The following is a 17333-nucleotide window of genomic DNA, read 5'->3' as shown; positions in this document are numbered from 1 at the left end:
TCTCAGCCTGGAGGAATTACAAAGCAAGAGTCAAGCAAGTTGAATATATATCTATATTAAAAAGGACATTGAATTACATAAATGAGATCTTGAAATCTGCAACACACACCACCGGGCCGTTTGTCTTCACATTTTCCAGGAAACAAATCTATTCTTTTCATAAGGACTCAGTATTTTAGAGACTTACAAAAAAACAAACAACAGTAAACGACAACAAAACAAACACAAAACATAACCAAACCAAAGGAAAAAGCCCCCCACCAAACAGAACTGGCCGTCTGCCTTTTGAGGTGGGGTGTTTCATTTTTGTTTTGGTCTCTTTGTTGTCATTGATTTGGGGGGAGGAGGGGGAAGTATGTATTATTATTTGCTCAGGCTGGATGTTGGCTTTTTTTGTTGCCGGCTTTTTGCTTTACACCGAATGCAATGGAAATTCTTGGCCGCAGTGAGGGAGAAGGCGGGAGAGCCACACATTCCGCAGGTAGCCCCCTCCTCCCACTCTTCCTTCCTCTTTCCAGCTGCCAGGCTGGAGAGCACGTTTCGGTGGTGGCGGGCTTGAACGCTGTCCAAGGAAATATATATATTTTTTTTTACTTTTATATAATATATACACATACGCACACATAGATAGATCTGTAGATTATGGCTGGGCTGACTCTGCGTGCCACTGCACGCGTCCCTCCGTCCCCCCCGGCGCTGCGTGGAGCTGGTGGCCAGCGGCGGCCCGGGCCTCCTTACAACCTGGGCACCGGGCTCCGCAGCCGCTCACTGCTCACCGCCCCCCATTCCGTGTCCGGTGGCGACCGCAGTCCGGGAAGCGCGGCTCTCCGCTTCCGCCTGGCGGCTGCCGGACGCAGCGGGGCCGTTGCGCTCGTTTGCATATTGGGGGCACGACAGCCAATGGGGAGCGTGGGGCGGGGCTAGGCGGGGCGGTACGAGGAGTGGGGAAGTCGGTGTCCGCCCGGCGGCGCGGCCGCGTCCGCAGCGCTGACAGCGGGCGGGGGCGAGCGCAGGCGCGGGGTGAGACCCGCGGGGTGACACCCGCCGCTCGCCCCGTTGCAGTGTCTCGGTGTCGAGTCCCACGGCCGTGCTTTGGGAGGACTGGGGGTGTAACAGCCCCCCCCAGCCGAGACAAGCACCGTGCGCTGAACGGGTCGATGGATGCAGGCCGGGAGAGTCGGAGAATTAAATTGCTTCCAATCGCATTTTAAAATATAAATATCAAAATATTTTAGTTTAGCCCTCACAAGCCACGGGTGACAAATACATTTCTTCACACGTATCTTCGTAAGAGGCTTTTGCAAGACAGGTTGTGTAATTCCGTGGCTTGAGATACCTTTTATAAACTGTCACATCATACTGCTCCCTCCTTGCAGGATAGACTTCGGAGAAATTGTTCTGCAGCCCAAACCCGAAGGCAGTAAGGCACCTCGCAGAGGAAGGATTTCACATCTAAAACTTCCTACAGGGTTAAGGCACTTAGAATGAAATAAATAAAACTGCACGAGGAGAAAGTGTGTGAAGAGTTTTAATCAGGCAGATAACAAATACGTTCCTTCCTGTTAAAAATTGTTTGCCCAGTACAAACCCTAAAGAACCTTCATAATTGCTTGGAGACCATTGCTGGGAACACGGGGGCCTCTCAGGAAGTCCATTTTCTTTTGTTTGATTCAAGAAAAACATTTTAAGCTGCTAAAAATACATTCCACTCTCAGAATGAAGTACAAATTGCCATGAAATAGGAAAAAAAATAAGAAACACAAGCTTTCAGACTTAAGAATAATCACTGTGGGTGTTTTTTTGTCTTTGTTTTTCTGATTCTTCTATGAAGAAGCTGCACCTAGAAAAATTAAATTATGTATTTGTCTGTTCAGTGAATGGGGGAAATGATTGTTCATGCTATCTGTGGCACAGATTTTGTAAACTTTCTGACAGCCAGTCAGTCCAGTGGAGAGCAGACCTTTCTCCATGCCAGACAGAATCTATGGGTGTTGATTTTTTTTTTCTTTGAAACAGAATTCAATCTTTGAGTCACAGAGTCACAGACAACTAATGATTTGCACTGGTCAGCAATACTTAACAGAGTTTATTACAAGAAATTCGGCAATATTTCATGATAGATTTCCACGGTTTTTGTTGCTTTGTAGGTTTAATTTTGGTGCTGTTGCTGCGATTGCTCACAAAGATTCAATTTCTGGTAGACAGGCCAATTACTGTCTGCAGCTTTCTCTTTTTTGTTGTTTTTGTTGAGCCTATATAGTTACTAAGCCTAACTCTCCAAGTGATTTAGCAAACAATTCGCAACTATTTATATTAGAACACATGAGAGAAATAATGGCATGAGAGAAAGCAATGGATATTGTAGTCTTTTAGAAAGAAAAATTTTGTTGCCCAAAGCTGCCATAGTTACTCCATTTAGTTTAAGTCTGGATTGTTTGTCATAGACAACTTTCTTGAACTTATTTTTAAGTTCAAAAATTGCATCATGTATAATTTCCATTGCCTTTTATTTTTCAATTGTGTAGCACTAGCATGTTACAATTATGACTTTATTTTCCAGAAATATTGTCAAAAGCTCATATATTTGTAACAGCGTGACCTTAGATTCTGTTGATTCTGAATTTTTTTTTTTGTCTTCTGAGATTATATATCTGTATATTTGATACTTTTTAATGTTCATAATGGATGAAACATGAAAATACTCTAAATAGTTCTCCTCCATGGATAATTGTTACATACTTGATTATCTATCTGGATATGAGCAGATAATAATCCGAAGGGAGATAGATTCACTTGCAAAATTTCCACAAAAAAAAAAAATAACAATAAAAAATTATTTGACAACTTTGTAACAGAATTCGTAAGAAAGATATAATTTTTCAAGACTTATTTTCAAAGCTGTTGATAGAATTTTCTTTATTAAAATTTATTTATTTTAGGGTTTCCTCACTAATCAACAGGACAGGAAAATAAAATGAGTGAAAGAGGATCTGGCATACCATTGGTTCAACAGTAAATTCTATGAGTAGTGCAGCCACAGCATAAACCAAGTAAACAAGGATCACATTAAGTGACAATACAGTAGGCAGAGTTTCAGTAGCACTCAGCTATGTGCATGAGAGATACAACCATCCTCATGCATAACAAGACAATGGAGAAAACCAGGTAGCTTTGGCTAAATACATCATTTTGCACGTGTAAAAAAACCTGCTCTCGAACTACCAGCTCCGAGGTAGGAGCTTCACATTTTTCAGGGAATGGCTACTCTTGCTATTCCTGCAACAACCCATTCAGGTTCATCTGAACAATCCACCATGGAAAAATCCACGATTTGCACATATGCACAACACTTGCTCATTATTTCTGAAAGTTCATACTTTTGCCATGCGTTTCTTTATAGGCTCCCAGCCCCACTGAGCCTCCTGCATAGTTTCCTAGCAACTAGGCAGAATTATAACTCTGAGCTTGGCATGGGTGAAATGGTTTCTTCTGCTGCTTCCCCCAGGCAAGTACTCTGCAGTCTAGGGTAAAACACACTGGGCAGAGAGATGGGGAATGCTGGTCAACAAATTTATAGAGGCTGATGTTAGTAGTTCCCTGCACTGCCATGCAAAACCTAGAGTCCCACTTCTCACAGCAGTGACAAGTGCCATTTGTTTCCAAAGCTGCTCTGGCATATTAGGGAAGGGAGAATTCAAGGAGATTTCATAAAATTATTTCTAAAATCCTGAGGCCTCGACAAGCAGTAACAAAGTTGTTACCAATTACAGCAGATCAGATTTCTCACTTTGGAAAATAAAACAATGCAAGAGAGGAAATACAGCATATACACTTTTAGTCAGCAGTCAGCCTCCCTTTCATTGTACGGGAAAGCAACTGCAGAATCCTGAGGCACAGTATCTATTTCTGCCTAGTTAAATGTGTCATACTATGTGCTTTTATTCGTTTAATCCCGTACTTCTGTTAAAATATGTTGGAAGCACTTTCACAATATCACCACACAACTGCATCATCACCAGAACAAATTAAAAGAAGATTAGGAGATTGCAGAGTGAAGCACTGAAAAGGTAAAGATTTTCCTATACGTTCCATACAACAGATTGCTTTCAGTTCTTCAGCAGTCCTTAAACATACAGCAAAGTTTAATTTCTTCCCCCAGACCCTTGCCTGTGTTGATACACAGGATTGCTGAGAAACTGTAACATCATTGTTTTTAATAGAAAAAATAATAGCTGAGCCTTAATGGTAGCATTTAAATGGCATACAGAGCCTTTTGTGTTCACACCTCATTAAGGTGAACAGGAAGGGAAGGGGTGCACATCTTTGTTGTTACTTTTGCCTTACAGCGTTTTCAGCCAAGCTATGTGAACAGACCAGCAGCACATTAACTGACTTTGTAGCAGCTGTATTTTTGTAGCAGATTTGGGGGGGGGGGGGGGGGGGTGTTTTTTGATTGGTTTACATTTTTGTTTTTTTAAGTTTAGAAATTGCAGAACATTGTAAAATGGAGCCAGGACAGGCCCTTAGAGGACAATTATTTTGGTTTTCTATTTTTTGCAAACCAGTCTATCAGAACCAAGTCTCCTTCCTGCTCCAGTTAAGGGATCTCTTTCCACTAAACTTCACATACCCCACTATTTCTGAGGTGCGTCTTACAGCATCCAAATTGACTTGACAGAATATTTATTGCTCTGAACATGAGCATGTTTACCTGAGCTGACCAAACCCATATATGAATGTGCACCTGAAGAGCTGCCCGTGGCCCATACTCCTGTAACACATTCTAACTGTGTTTCAGTCATGTAGGTGATCAGATTTAGTCCTAGCATACGTTTGGCACTAGGATTTCTGAGTATGTTTTCCAAGGCTTCTAGCACTTATCAGCTTGAGAGTATTTTTCAAAATGGTCAGAGGAAGAACTTCTCTGTGCCTACAAACTCCTGTGAAAACATAATTTTAGCCTGCTAATCCAGCTTCTCACTTTCATTTCTGTCCTTTCCTGTTACATCAGCCTGGACCTGCATCAGCTACTCATGAATGTGGTGTTAGCATTCTTGTAGCAGGATGCAGGAGAGATTAGGGAAGGTAGCAAAGGTTATTTTCATGTGAACATCTCACTTTTACACTGAGATCTCCGGGGAAAAAAAAAAAAAAAATGAGAGCTTATTTCTGCTGATGAGTGCTGATGTGATGGTCTGGCAGACACTTATCTCATGCTGCAGTCGCTATGGGCTCTCTGTAGGCACATCAACATGACAGTCTGTGCAAAAGAAAGCTATCCTCTCAGTGTGTAGTCTTGGGACATTGAGCATTTATTCGTGAAAATGAAATACACATGAGGCTTGACCACAAACTTTTCCTGTCCCCCATCTCCAGGATCTGCCCGCGAGGGCAGACATTTTTTGTCCAGAGTGGATGATTTTGCCACCTGGTGGCTTTTTCATCTAGACTTGTACAGGTCTGTGCCATGGTGTCAGCAAGAGAGCTGAAGAGCTTATGGTAACAAAGACTTTGGATATGATTTATGATCTTGTTCCTGTTGCTAAGGTGTTTAAAATAATAGCTACGGTTTAAGAGACTGGGCTTCACAAACTGCCCCACAGCCAGTGGTAACACTGTGGATACTTCACCCATCACAGAGAAAACCTTGCTGTGTCAGCCTGAAAGACAGCGCAGGCTTCTATCACCCACAGAGTAGAAAGACGGCCAGCATGATGCTGTCCCAGAAATGATATTCACTAGTTTAAACAGCAGGGATCTTACTCCCTCCCGAAAGTATGGATGTCAGCAAGACATGTATCATTTTAAGAAACACCTCTTGCCCTCTTCATGCTGGTATCGCTGCTGCCAGCAGAAGAGTGTCAGCTGGAGGAGAGTGCTGAAGTGTGAACTCAGCAGGCTAAAGAAAAGGCAGTCCTCCTTACCAAATCACTTCTGGATAAAAGTGTACCCAGTGTCATTTCTTCTCCTGCCTTCTGCAGTATCCTGCATAATGTCTCCAAGGAAAAGGACTCCTGAGGCTCTCCATCAGTTTTCAAGGCACAGTAGACCTTCGAGAGTATGCTCTCTGTCAATAGGGTAGAGTCCAGTAAGCAGGGAAAGAACTGAAGGAAAATGCTGGCTGCACGTACACTTGCATTGCTTGTAATGTGCAAGAGAAAATGTGCTATGGAAGTAAAATGGGACACAGCACACTCCTCCAGTACCCATGGATGTATTTTCCATTGCTTTTTTGACAATCAGGAACCTGAATATGTTAGAGTCTTCCTGATGACTTCTCTCCTGAATATTCATATGGCTGGGAATGCCTATGAAGATAGTTTAATAAATTTCCTAAACAATTTTTAAAATATTAAAATAAAACTGTTACAAAAAGATGTGTTATTTAAGATTTTTTAGAAGCATTACAGGCACTCCAACTGCTTATAATAACCATTTTTAAAGACACAGATCTGCTATTCCAGTAAGTGCTGGTGGTATAACCACACTGATAGTTGAGAAGGATTTCTGAAGAGTTCTGCTTCTCTTTGACCACACACCAGAGGGCTGGGTGGGAACAGTGTAAATGGGAAGCAGTACCTACTTCCAGTCCTGCAATAACTGAAAATCTTGTACTCTCTGGTGACTGGACTGGCTGTGCAAGAAGGCAACAAGCAGGAGAGAGCACTCATAAAATACTGGAGGTGGTTATGCTTCAGGAGTGGAAACCCTTGCCTTGGAAACTGTGGTAGTGACCAGCCACTTAGCTCCTTTCTCTATTTTCCCTTCCTGCATGCTCTTCCAGTCCTAGTCAGAGAACTGTATCTCAGGTTTCCTAAAGAGAGATCACTTTACCTTCCTCATTTTCCATAGCTTGTGTTTGTTTTGTTTTGTTGTTTTGTGTGTTTGTTTGTTTGTTTGTTTGTTTTGTAGCTATTGCTCTTCCTCACTTCACTGGCTTAAATGTTCATCCAACTTCTGTCTAGAGTTTATATCTACTTCATGCATCTATCAGCTCTTTTGTAGTACTCTGTTGACTCTGCTTTGTTTACTGACCTCCAGGAAAAACAAAGAGCATATAATTTGTCCTCTATTTAAAGAAACAAAAGAAGTGCTTCTTTATATTCTATGACATGGCAAGACCACAGACCTTTTTCTTTGTCCCTCCATTTGGCCCATGTGTTGTCTGCTAGCAACCAGATTCCCAGCTCGTTGGTGTATTATGGGAGGGATTTCAGATTAGTTTCTTAACTGACTGGAAAGAGAAGGCAAGGAAATGGACAGAGGGGTCATTCCAGTATGTTAATAAGGAGAGATTACTGGTAAGAAGGCAAGTTACTTTCTCAGGTGTAAGAAACTCCACCTGTCACTGCATGAGGCTCTGAGTGAAGAGCAAACCATGGTAGAGAGAGGACTGGTAAACTATGGGAAGTTTGTTCTGGCCAAGTAGCCTACTAAGCATTGATATTTTAAACTTTAAATGTTAAAGGCAAATACGAGCATCCTGAGTAGGGAAGGGAGAGAATTTAAGCAGCCATTGATAGGAAAATAAGATGAAGTTTTACAGAGACTGTTAAATTTGTTCTCTCCTTCTCTCTCAGGATGTAAGGTTGTGAATGGACAGCCTCAAGAACAACAAATTCCACAGCCTTGGGTAGGGACTTTTACTACATGCAAACATTGGGCATCTACAGTCTGGACTGGGAGACAACGTTTTAGAAGTATCATTCTACACTGCTGCACTGGTGTGAATGTTACAGGGAGCATGGTCTGGAGAAACAAGAAACCATGGTGGCTAAACCAAGAGTCACAGTTTTCTTAAAAAAAAAAAAAAAAAAAATTAGATGAAGAGCAGATATTTGAGGCAGTCATAGGGATTCTTCAATCTCACTTTAGTCACAGCTGTACAGGTGTACAGCAAGGTGTGTCGTTGGCATATTTTGGTAGAATTGCAGTTCTTCACTGGATTTATAATGGCACACCCTGAAATCACAGCAGGCTTTCTCATCTCTGTCTCTGAACATGCCTTACTGCCAGTGTTGGTTTTCCATGCACCTACCAAAATTAAACTGTAAACCATGATCACATCAGGAAGTAAACAAACTCTTTGATGAACCTGGTCTTGTCAAGAGCTGTTTAACCTCAGCAGCATGTGCAAGGTGGGACTAGCATGTAAATATAGAATGAGCTACATGACGGGAGAGTTACATGTGTGTAAGCCACAACTGACCACAGGTAATTTGTGTTGCATAGAAGTAAGCTACGAGGAGGAAGAAGAGTGAAATAGTACAGACCCAAGGGTCTGCAGGACAGCACTGAGGAGCTACTAAAACCTGGCATAAGAGTTTTGGATTTCAGGAGCAGCTACTCCATACAGGAAGCCCCTCAAAGCCCATTTTAAAATGAAACCTGTATCCTGTCTGTACCAGCAGCCAGCTGCATGATCCTGGCTCTCAAGGGCATGTAAGTTCAGAGTGAAAAATTTTATTTCGATGTATTTAAGCTAAAATGTAAGTCCTGCTTCATACTTTAAACACAGGGTGAATTTTCTGAAAGGCTGAGTTTTGTGTACAGAGGAAGACTTACTGACATGTTAATAGTTTTTACTAGACACAGGAAATTTGAGTTCCAAAGGCGACATTTTCAGAATGCTTTGAACATATGGAAAACAAAGTTATAATGGAACTTCTCTGTAGCTTAATCATACCCTGTAGTTCTTTGAATACTCTGAATATAGAGACACACGCACTCAAGTTAATAAGGTAAGGCTATTAATCTTTCTGTTAAACAGCTCAACTGATTAATAAAGTAATATATTTTGCAGTACAATATGTGCTAACGCAAGCAAGCAATGGAGCAGGATAGCACTTGACTCTTGAGTAGAGGAAGCAGAGAAAGTCAGAGGAAGATGTGGCTGCCAGCAGCAGGAGGTCAGTTTAGGCTGAGAGCAGCTCTGCCTGACTAGGATGAGCAAAGGCAAGCTTTGTCACAAGAGCAGTACTGATTGCTAAGGCAAAACCAAAGCAAGCTCTACCTCTTTCTTTATCCTCCCAGCCCTCACCCCCACCATCTCTATCATGAGCCCTCCCAGTCTTCCTTCGGCTTCTTACTGAGCCAAAGAAAGAAAAATATGTCGGAAAGAGGAGGAGCTGAAGCAGCAGGAGATACATAAAGGGCATGGGGAAAGCTCTATAAGACATTACAGTGTGTAAAGGAGAGTAATATATGAGCATCTTCAGAGAAGGTGGAAAAATTAACTTACACCCTCTAAGTAGAAATACTACTGATTTTTCAGTAAAGAATGTATTTTACATAAATGCATATCTTCATGCTCTCTGTATAGAGGTGGAAATGTAGGCTGGTAGATTAGAGGAAAAAACATAATCAAGCAGTGCTTTCCCATTACAAAGTTATGTGATGTTTTCTTCTGCACCAGTGAAAGGAGTTCCTTTTTTCCCTAATGGATTTACTTTCCATCCCTAAACCACATCCTCTCATATCTTCTGTGAAGTTTTGACAGATAAAAGTTTTCTGGGAAAGCACGGGTTTCTTTGTTTCTGGTATGCATTGTGTCTACAACTCCCATGGCCTCAATTCAGGAATAAGATTTGCTTAAATACTGTTTTCATTACTGCTCTGTTTTTATGGCTTAACTGTGGTAGTGGAATGGACACCATCAGAATTCAGGCTCCACCCAAATCAGCAAAAACTGCAGTATGTCCTACCACCCCTCCCAGAAGACAGGGTGAAAACTAAAGCCAGATCACACCAGGAGGACCCAGCATCATCCCTGAGCCAGTGATGTTTGCACAGAGAGGTCTGTGCTACCTAAATTACAGTCCAGGGTGGTCCCAAGCTCATCCCCAGCAGCCCCCTTGGGGCAGGTTGCTGCCCACATAGCATAGACCAGGCGGGTGTCCATTCTTTTAGCCTGGGAGGGCCAGGACCAGCAACAGTGGTGGTGAAGGCCCCATGGCAGCCGGTGCAGGGCTGCACTGCCATGCCGCCTCCTCTCACCCCACAGCTGCCACCCCACAGCAGGCAGGTGGAGGTGTCATGCCTGGTGGGGAGGTGACAGCAGAACAGTGTTGTGGGGCAGACACATGGCATCTGTGGGCTCCTTTCCTTCCCCTGCTGGGAGTGCTCACTTTTTTCTGTTTGTTTTAATTTTACTGTATTTCCTATGCTGCAGCAGGGAGACACAGCCAAAAATAATGTTGCCAAGCTGAAGGGATTGGCACACACTGCCTGGAGTCTGCAGCAGCAGCAGAGGCTTTAAATAGACAGAACCCTGGCTGCAGGCTGCTCCTGGAAGACTGGCCAGCGAGAGAGGACACCAGCTGAGGGTGCAGGATGAGCTGCACCTTGCTGCTGCTGTGCCCACACCTGTGGGGTGCCTTATCCCCATCTGTGTGCAGCTCCTCAGCCACCCTCAGTTCCCTGCTCAACCTTTGAGAAGGATGACAGACTGAGATGACTGGCGATGCAACCCACCCCCTGAAAATAACTCTGCAGTTACTGAAATTTTGTGATCAATAAAGTTGTGGTGGCAGGGCGGCAGCACCTGAGCCTGTGAGAGAAGCCTCCTCTCCACATGTTACACGTGTGGAATGGCAAATGTGGTGAGAGCTAACCCAGGGAGGCGTTGTTGGGGATTATTCTCCAGGCCCACTACCACGAAAACTGCACAGTGCTGGTTTTTCATCAGATGTTTACCACCAGTGAATTTTCCAAGATACATGATTTCTGCCTCCTCATCCTTTCCCCAATCCAAAAACAATCCCTGTGGGCAACTCTCACCACCCTTGAGTAAACAAAAATCTCAAAGTCTGGCAAGCTGAGTCAACCCTTCCTCCTTGGTTGTGAGTGGCACGGTGCAGGGCAAGAAGCAAGAACCTCCAGCCCCCTGTTTCGTGGCAGTGTACGGTAAAGCTGCCTTCTGCAACTGTGTGAGATGTAGGAGGGTCCCAAAAAGAGATCCTCTGACACCTGCAGCCTGCAAAGCTCTTTAGGGGAGGCATATCTCCCCCCTGCTTAGTGCTTGGTGTGCAAAGCAAGCACTAACTCCTGCAAATCTTCGGCGCTGAGCTGCCATATATTTTTTTCCTTCTGATTAACTCCCTCTTTCTCCTCCTGGCTCCTGGACCTTGCTCCCTGACCCTCCTTTATTTCTGCCTTATAGCAGCCGCCAACTATTTCGCTCTCCCGGAGGGTGACGGCCTGTCCCTGCCCCCAGCCGCAGAGGGGCAGCCGGTGGGCAGGGGCAGCCCATGCCGGGGGGCGGGAGGCGCTGCGGGCGACCGCTCCTGGCAGCATCGTTCTACACGGGGTTTTGCGGCCTCTCACTGCTTTTCACTTGGCACCCTCGCTGTAGAGCAGTTTGGCTTGTTCCTCCCTGGGCTTTTCAAAGGCTGCCTGGGCTCTGGATGTCACTTTCTCTGCTTGCCAGCTTCGTTTCCTTCAGATCTGCTTCCTCCTCACTATCCCAAGCTCCCGCATAGACGACCTCCAAAAAAACGGATCGGTTTCTCCCTGTTTCATCCAGTGTACTCAGATTTCACCGAATCTTTTGTTATTGCTGTTCTGAGCACAGTACAACTGGGTATTGCTCGGTTCTAAGAAAGAGCACTACTTTCAGTCTAACAACAGTTGCTTACCTAAGATGAAGAAAGAAGCAGCTAACATAACATGAATGTTTACTTAGGAGACAGGAGACGTATGTTGGCCATTTCCTCTTTGACATCCCTGTGTTACTTTTACAGCGGACTGCAGCCCCGCTTACGAGTGTCCCGAAAGGGACAATGACGCAGGACAGGTAAGGACGCCACTACTCCTCCTTTAAAGAGCCGACTGCTTGTTTATTTCTCCCTCGCCTGTGGACACACAAACCGCGGAGAGAACAAGGAAATGTTCAACTTCTTAGGTTTTACCAGCTGAAAAAAAAAAAAAAAAAAACAAACAAAAACAACACTGAACACCTCCCCATCCCGTCCCCCCCCAACAAAAACCCCAACCCAAACCAAACCAAACAAACCTCCCCCCCCACACCAAATCGAACAAAAGAAACACTCTCCACGAGCAGCTTGAGCAGCGTTAGGCAAGTTTCCACTCGCCATAGCAGCTGCAATGTTGTCCGATCGACTGGCATTTTTCGCTAAAATTCATATATTTAAGCCCGAAATGATGAGTGTGCCGAACCTTTTGCCGCTGCCGCCCTGCCCCCGAAAACAGCCCACGCAAGCAAACAGCAAAGAGACTTGGTCCTTCTCCACGAAACCCGAGCAGAGCCGGAGCATCGGCAGTCGCGGAGCGGTCCTTAGCTCTTGTCTCCGTACCCTGCCTTTTCCCTTTCTCTCCTTCCAAACTTTTGGGCGCTCTCTCTGAAGTGTATTTATAGACCTGGAGCCCACGGCTGTATTTTTCTTTGTGCCTCCTTTGGCTTGGGCTTAAGTCACTGGCAGCGAAAATAAAAAGGAGGCATGCAGGCGGACATGCATGCAAGAGGGCAGAGGGGAAAAGTATTGGAAGTCCCGCAGACGGGACGCGGAGGCAGGCTGGGGCAGGGGCCGGGGCTGCAGGACTCCCCCCTGCTCCTGGCGGACAAGAGAGAGGTAACAGTGGAATGTCCAGCCCCGACTCGCTGGGAGGGGAGAGGAAAGCCTCTGGGCAAGGGGCAGGTCGGGGTGGCCTCCCCGTTCGGATAGCGGGGCTCGGAGTGGCCGAGGGTAGGGGCAGCTTGTGTTTGTGTCTGGGGCGGGAGGGGACGACATGGTGTTTTTAAGAACCTGAGGTGTCGGACCAGGTGAAAATAAAGTGCGAACGAGTGGCACACGGGCTGCCGCCCGCCCTCGCCGGCAAGGCTGGAAGGCCGGTGCCCGTTGCCGGAGCGGCGACCCGCCTGTTCGCGGCTGGAGGCAGCCCGGGACCCAACCCGCACCAGGGGTCGGCCCCGGCCCCAGGGACCAGCATGGGAGTGCCCGAGGGCGGCGCGACGGCGGCGCTGAGCGGGGATGTTGTGGGGCTGCAGCGGGAGCTGCGGGGCCGGGGCCGCCGGAGAAACCCGGCAGCGAGCCTCGGGCAGTGCGGCTTTGCGCGGCGGGGGGAGGCTGTGCCGGGGAGCAGCACCGCTCGGTCGGGCTGGCGTGGGCTGTTTTTCCTACGACGTCTCTATTGTGCTTTAAACAATTACACCCAAAACCAAACCCCACGCGGCTCACGGGAGCAGGGAAGTAATAGCTAGCAGGAAACGCTTTTATTGGAAAAGGGGAAAGCTTCTTTCCCTGCCTGCAGAAAAAAATGATTGAGGGATTAAAACTCTGGGTGTTTCGCGTTTTGCTGCTGTGGGTTTGTTTGTATTTTGTTTTGGTTTGGTTTGGTTTGTTTCTTGCCCCACGGTGTGAAAGTAACGAAGCTGTCTTTTTTTCGCAGCGAGGACAGTGAAAGTCTCTAACATGGCAGCAAATACCTCAATAACGTGGATAGTGTAATTGTCATGTCGTTAAGCATTTCCTTATTGACGTGCACCATACTCAGTCTCTAATCTCCAAAATGGATGTCTAAGCAGTTTCTGACATCTTTAGAGAGCCTGTCCTGCAGGTAAGTAAAAAAAGTGAAGCTGTGGAAGGAGTTTGCTTTTAGACCGAAAATGAGACTTTCAGATTCGGCTCCTAGTGGCAGAACGGCTGGAGCAGCAGAATTACACTTGGCTGTGCAGTTTGGCATTATTATGACCTTATTCTAACGCATTCTGATGTGCCACGAGGAAGGTGTAAAATTAAAGCACCCAGCAACCCATCAGATATCGTTCAAAGCTCCGGCTCTGGACTCGGGCTTCTTTAAATCACTGACTCTTTAGAACAAAACTCTTTCACCCTTCAAGTCTTCAGGCAGATTTTTGTGTTTGATTACATTAATAATTTAATTTCTATTTTCTACCGGGCCTTCCAAGTGGGCAAATCAACTCTCTTCTAACACGGGTGAGGGCTGTTATTTTTAGCTTGTTCGCTGGAACAAAATGTTCCAACACTCCCTGCTTTGAATCTCATAGCAGTTTGGCTACTCTTTGATATTTAAGACCGTCGGTTTTCCTTGTCAAACTACCTGTTGTAGGAAATGGCTCCCTTAGCTTGGCAATCACTCTCAACAACGTAGACAGGAGCATTTGCCTGAATAAAGAAACGTTTCTAAAATGTTGCAGGGAAATGCCTGCAATATTGAACTAGTAAATCTACCGTAGGTGCTGCCCTTATGATGACCCTAACGGTGTGCCCAGCTATCAGAATAAGAACTGATCAAAACACTGCCATGCCTTCTTGTCCCCTTGACAAATACATTTTGTCGGCACTTGCTGAACAGTTTTGGGGAGTTCTATATGCACTTTATAAACAGCACTAAAAAATCGAGTCCGCTTCAAACATCATTTAAATAGTCCCACTTCTCCTTCCCAGATGTAGTCCTGCAGCTACTGTTTCGGTAACAGTACTTTAAAGTGCGTCTAAATATTCCCCCGTTCCACTCCCCCACCCTGAGTTGTCCGAGAGCTTCCAGCTGACACTACTGCTGTATCCATCTTAAAAACGTGTCACTGTGTGTTTAACTATAAGCTGTCCAACATAAATACGAATAGCGCTAAATGAACGGACGCAACAAAGTAGGCGGGAAGGGAAAAGGCGAAATCCATTTCTCTCAAGTGATGTTTCCTAGAGAGTGAATTACAGTAATTCAGACTTTAAAAACTAGCGTTCTTGAGATTATAATGTCATACGCATTTATATGTAGGCATAGGTACAGTCTGAGGTGCAGAAATGTCAACAGGAGTTTTAATCATGACTAGATTTGGAAAGTTCTCGTACCACTTGCACTTGGACACCCGCACACATTAGCAAAAACACTGCATTGTATTCAGTGCCTGATTACTGAGATCTTCTTCACAGGATCTTCAGTTACCGCCAAGAGCATCTTCATGTAGGATGCCCTCCGTGGCCAGGGGCCAGAGACTGAACGAAGTCAACTGAATAAAATAAGTGCAAACTAGTCTTCTTTGCACAGAGGTGTTGAAATATGTGTAAGGAGAATGTCTAGAAAAGACGAAAACCCGAATGTCGGCGCTCCAAATCATTACAGTCTCAGCAACAGAATACGAACATTACGCACGACAGAAAGAGGCAAAATCCTGCTCGTACAGCGATTATTGTTATGACTAGAAGCAATAACTGCTTTGCTATAAAAGTAGTGTTTGTTATGAAGAAATCGAGTGAACAGCCATCTAGATAAACATTCCTCGTGTCTAACAAGCCTACTGTCTTCGTGGTGTTTTGTGCGCTGCTAACCCCCCTGTCCTTTTTAATCGTTATTGTCCTCTTTTTTTTTTTTTTTCCCTTGTAATTATGCGCATTGTTTCCCACTTATACTAATTTCATCACTAACGCTCCTAAATTGCATAGAGGAAACAAAACACTATTTTTTCCTGTATGTGCGCATCGATAAATTTAATACCTATTCTTACTTTGCAGTAACCTTTTTGTATGATTATATCGAGCCCACTCGAACATTAGAGGTCTCTAATTTCTCTGTATTTGTAGTGCATCTTAGTTGCTTTTTCCTGGTTCTTGGAGAACAGTAACAAACTCTCTTTGACAGGTAGGGAAAACCTAAAAAACCGGAGTGCAATACTGACATCGTTTCTCAAGTTAACGCGCTTTCTTTTTGAATCGCTATTTTTCTCTCTGTCATAACACTCGGCCGGATCGGAGTGTTTAAAACAAGCAGACTCCTTGGTTGTATGCGAGCTCATAATGAGAGGCACAGGTACGCGAGAGTCTCTGCAGACACCGAGAGCGCGGGGTACCGGCTGTCTTGTGCCTCCCTTCCCCCCTCCCACCCCTCTCCGTGTCGCCAGCTCCGCTCCGGCAGAACCACTGGCAAGAAGCGCAGCTCAAAGCAGCACTTCTCAAAAGGGACAGTAAAAAGGCAGGCAGCGAGCAACGGAGCATTCCTCGCAAATGCGTTCCCGGCCTCACACAATACTAAAGCCGCCGTAAAGAGACTAAATATAAAGTAAGAAACCCACAAACACCACGCAAGACATAGTTTGGGGTGTGATGGGGAGCGAGGTGACGTGCGTCTTTTGTTCGCGACGGGTGCACTGGGGAAGCTTCATTTCAACTCTGCCTCGTATTTGTTGACGGATTACCAGAATGAAAGCGGACGGTTTTTGCCCAGGCGACGCAGCCCCCCCACGTCCCGGACCTCCTCGCCCCCGCACGACCCCGTGTACATCTTTGCGCGCACGCACAGGCCAGGGAGATTTTCCCGAGACCTTACCAAGCACCTCCCGCCGAATGAGGCCAACGGGATTTCTGAGGTTAGCGCCGCCGGCCTGCCCCATGGCCTCTGCACCTGCCCGGGCGGTGCCCTTCCCCTCCCGTCCGTCCCCGGGCAACCCAGGGAGTGCGGGTCGGCGCCGGCGGCTCTCGCAGGGCAGCGGTGCAGGCTCCGCTGTCCTTTACCGACCGTTTCGTGGCGTTTACTCATTTATTCTTAAACGCAGATGGATTTTGAAACCCCGCTGACGGAACCGGTGGAAGAGCGGACGCAGTTTTCCAGCGATGCTGGCGGCGGGCGGGCGCGGCGGCTGCCCCGGGGGTCCGCTCCGTACCTCTCCTCGCCCTCACCCCAAAAACACCGCTATTGCCTTCCCGCGCACCCCTGTGACCACCGGCCCGAACGGGATTTTCTGTAGGACGCCCGGGGCTTTCACCCTGCTCATAGGAAAAGTCGCCTAATTTGGCAGAGCCTCTTCGTGCCAGCGCGCAGAAGCGGGGAGCGCTCCCGCCCTTGCGGCAGGGCATGGCTTCCCCGGAGCCATCGGCGACACCTCCGCCCGCCACACGCGGGCAACCGACCGCGCAGCAGACCGCACGGGAACAGGCCGCCGCCACCGCCCCCGCCGCGGGCCCCCGGGCTCCCCCGCCCCGCTGCAGGGCCCGAGGCGGGCGGCGCTGGGACGGCCGAGCCGGAGGGGGCACATGCGTGGCCGCGCAGCTCAGCACGGCCCCAGCGCGCCGCCTAGCGCCGCCCGTCCGCCTCCGCGGCTCCGGCGTCGCCCGCCCGCGACGTGGGGCTCGGCTCCTGGCCGTGGGGTAGGCTCGCAGCTGGGGGGTCGACCTCCCGGCCGCGGGGCCCGTCCTGCCTGTCCGTGCTCCTCTCTTGCAGCTGTGGGTCCAGTAGCCTGGGTGTGAAGCTCAGGATCTCTCCATCCCCCGCAGACCACAGCACCAGTCCATAGGCACCTGGTGGCAGGTCTGAGGTCAGGGGCAGATCGTGTGGGCATGTATTGGTTTGGCCTCTCCAGC

General features: G+C 46.8%; 1 protein-coding gene and 1 long non-coding RNA gene across 12 annotated transcripts in view; one reads left to right on the top strand and one right to left on the bottom strand.

The window, feature by feature from the left end:
* Positions 1-17333, bottom strand: part of NFIB (nuclear factor I B) — a 279066-nt gene that overhangs the window by 182870 nt on the left and 78863 nt on the right. The window lies entirely within an intron of this gene.
* On the top strand, positions 12365-15377 carry LOC139826505 (uncharacterized). Its single transcript, XR_011736612.1, has 3 exons — positions 12365-12590; positions 13408-13575; positions 14913-15377. It is a non-coding gene; the product is annotated as an uncharacterized lncRNA (long non-coding RNA).

This window comes from Patagioenas fasciata, chromosome Z (genome assembly GCF_037038585.1).
Source record: "Patagioenas fasciata isolate bPatFas1 chromosome Z, bPatFas1.hap1, whole genome shotgun sequence".
Taxonomy (NCBI): Eukaryota; Metazoa; Chordata; class Aves; order Columbiformes; family Columbidae; genus Patagioenas; species Patagioenas fasciata.
The sequence above is the reverse complement of the archived record's forward strand: the minus strand, read 5'-3'. Positions and strand labels throughout refer to the sequence as shown.